Source organism: Choloepus didactylus, chromosome 2 (assembly GCF_015220235.1).
Source record: "Choloepus didactylus isolate mChoDid1 chromosome 2, mChoDid1.pri, whole genome shotgun sequence".
NCBI classification, from domain to species: Eukaryota; Metazoa; Chordata; class Mammalia; order Pilosa; family Megalonychidae; genus Choloepus; species Choloepus didactylus.
In genome coordinates, this window is record NC_051308.1 from 13,573,365 (window position 1) to 13,576,795 (window position 3,431).

General features: G+C 43.2%; 1 pseudogene; it reads left to right on the top strand.

The window, feature by feature from the left end:
* The first annotated feature begins 700 nt into the window (after nucleotides 1-700).
* Nucleotides 701-2,640, top strand: LOC119515172 (annotated as a pseudogene).
* Nucleotides 2,641-3,431: the final 791 nt, after the last annotated feature.

A 3,431-nucleotide genomic window follows, 5' to 3' on the forward strand; every position in this document is an offset into this window, starting at 1 on the left:
CAGACTAGAAGCAAAGCATTTGGGATCAACTGTGGGTGTGTGTTGGGGAGGGAGCGATCAAATGCACAGCCCTGTGGGTTCTGTACCATTAGGAAGGGGGCAGGGATGCCCTTTCCATCTGAAGGAGCATGAAGCTCAAAGCAGGCTTCCCATCCATCCATCCGTCCATCCATCTATCCATCCATTCATCCATCCATCCTTCCATCCATCCATCCTTCCATCCACTCAGGCCAGCTATTGGCTCAAGTCCTGCTCTCAGCCCAGAGGGACTGAACAGTAGTGACTCTCACGTGATCTGCAAACAAATTGTCAAAGCTTGTTAGCTTCAGGCCTAGGGGGTATGCAGGGGAGGGAAGGCGGGGAAATCAGGCGCAGGGTTGCTCCGCCTTCCCATATGCTGAACTCATTTAGGGAACATCCAGGTGCTTCTGGATTTAAAGGCAACATGAACAACCTCCAGGAGGAAGTGCAGGAACAAGAGAACAGAGGAATGGGCTGTGTTTTCATTCTCTCACTTTTCCTATTCCCACGTCTCTCCTGCCATGTCTTAAAATAAGCCTCTAGGGAAAGGAGGAGGGCACTCCAGGCAAAAAGCACCACAGACGCCATTATCCTGCTTCATTTCACACCAACTTCACTTCTTTCTGGTCTTCTGCTCATTCACAGCCTATAGACTGGTGTGTCCATTTAATATAAGAAAATGGAAACTGAAATGCCAGAGGAAAGCTTCCTCAACACGGAAACCAATGTTGAATTTGCTCAACAGCCTGCAGAAGATACAGAAGAGGAACATGCATTTTAAAAATCCAGAAACACTGATGAGATGGTTGAGCTTCGCATTCTGCTTCAGAGCAAGAATCCTGGGGCAGTGATTGGAAAAGGAGACAAGAACATTAAGGCTCTCCCAACAGACTACAACGCCTGTGTTTCAGTCCCACACAGCAGTGGCCCCGAACACGTTTTGAGTGTCAGTGCTGATATTGAAGTGATTGGAGAAATTTTGAAGAAAATTGTCCCTACCTTGGAAAAGGGCCTGTAGTTGCCATCACTGCCACCAGCCAGCTCCAGCTCGAATACGATGCTGTGGAATCCTTAAATTACCAACACCATAAAGGAAGCAATTTCAACTGCCCAGTTGAGACTGTTGATTCATCAGATTCTGGCAGCAGGAATTATTGGGGTCAAAGGTGCAGAAATCAAAGAACTTCAAGAGAACACTCAGACAGCAATCAAGCTTTTCCAGGAATGCTGTCCTCCTTCCACTGACAGAGTCGCCCTTATTGGAGGAAGGCCTGATTGGGTTGTAGAGTGCCTAAAGATCATCCTTGATCTTAGATCTCAGCCTCCCATCAAAGGATGTGCACAGCCTTATGATCACAATTTTTATAATGAAACTGATTGCGGTGGTTTTACAACGATGTGTTGATGACCACTGTGGATGTCCCATGGGATTTCCCATATGGGGAAGAGATGGTTTTGACAGAAGTCCTCTTGATTGGGGTGGGCATCTGTGCCAGTTTGTATATATTATGTTCCCCGAAAAAGCCATGTTTTAATCCAATCTTGTAGGGGCAGCATTATTGATCTTTTTGATTAGAGTGTGACCTCTTGATTGAATGTTTCCATGGAGATTTGACCCCACCCATTCAGGGTATGTCTTGATTAGATCACTGGGGTCCTTTAAAGGGACCTCACACAGAGAGCAGAGAGGGCAAAATGCCCTAAGAGATACTTGCTGACACTTTGAGATGCTAGTCCAGAGTTTGCTCCAGAGAAATTAAGAAAGGACCCCCAGATGAATAGATGCACAGGAGCTGAAGAGGCTAAGAGAGACAAGCTCAGAGACATTTTGGAGAATGCCATTTTGAAATGCAACCCAGGAACAGCCTATGCCAGCCACATGTCTTCCCAGCTGACAGAGGTGTTCTGGATGCCATCAGCCATTCTATCTTCCGGTTGATGCCTTACTTTGGATGTTTTTCTGGCCTTAGAACTGCAAATTTGCAACCAAATAAACCCCCTCTATAAAAGCCAATCCATTTCTGTTGTTTTGTATAATGGCAGCTTTAGCAAACCAGAACAGCATCCAATGCCTCCATGTAGAAGAGATTATGATGATATGATGATATAATGTCTCCTGGATGAGGTGGCCAGAGTGGCAGCAGAGCTCAGAATCTTCCTCTTCCACCAACACCACCATCTAGAGCAGGAGATCTAATAGCTTGTGACAGAAGAGGAAGACCTGGAGACTGTTATGCTGGAATGGTTGGTTTCAGTGCTGATGAAACTTGTGACTCTGCAAGCCCATCAGAATTGCAGATGGCTTATGAACCACAGAGTGGTTCTGGATATGATTATTCCTGTGCAGGGGATCGTGGCTCAAATGGTGATTTCAGTGGACCCGTTATTATTACACAAGTAACTACTCCCAAAGATTTGGGCAGATCTATTATTGGGAAAGGTGGTCAGTGGATTAAATAAAACTGTCATGAGCGAGGAGCTTCAATCAAAGTTGATGAGGCTTTAGAAGGATCTAAATATCAGATCATTACCATGACAAGAACACAGAACCAGATACAGAATGCACAGTATTTGCTGCAGAACAGTGTGAAGCAGTATGCAGATGTTGAAGGATTCTGATGCAAGGTTTTGTTTTATTTTGTTTTGTTTTGTTTTGTTTTATAGTGTGAAGTAGTACTCCGGAAAGTTTTTCTAAGACTAGTGAAGAACTGAAGGAGTCCTGCATCTATTTTTTTTTTAATCTGCTTCTGTTTAAAAACCAACATTTTTCTGTTTCATAGGTGCTCTGCATTTGAAGTATAGTGAAATCTTTGCTGTTAACCAGATATTTTAATTGCTTAAAAACAGGATAGAAGTGGGGATGGTGTGCACAAACTAACATCGAAATTTGAAACAGCAGCAGAGTGAGTGAATTTCATTTTTTGTTCATTTTGGGTGGTAAAAAGAGATCCCCCCAACCATGTACATACTGTGAACACCTTTCTTTGTGGTCACTGTAATATTTGGGGTGGAAGGTGGACAGAGAGGAAGAGTGCAAAAGTCCACACATCCCTGGCATCTATTCAGAGCAGTGTGCAGAATGTAATGCTCTTTCTACTTCCTTTTTTTTTTTTTTTTTGGCATGCCTCATAGCTCTTCAGCCCTTTATTATTTGTCCCTAGTATTTGTGTAGTATTAGTATGGTATTCCTATTAATTATAGTCCCTAGTATGCAATAGGTAGATTTTCCCATATACCCTTTTGTTTTCAACTCTTTGTGCTAGTGTCATACCTTAGAAGTATATCAAACAAGTACCTATCTATATTTGTAGTGATGATCTGTGGGACAAATGCCTTTAAACAATCCTTTCAATCCTATTCACCTTCAATACAACTCTGATACTTATAATCTCATTAACAATCATCACCCC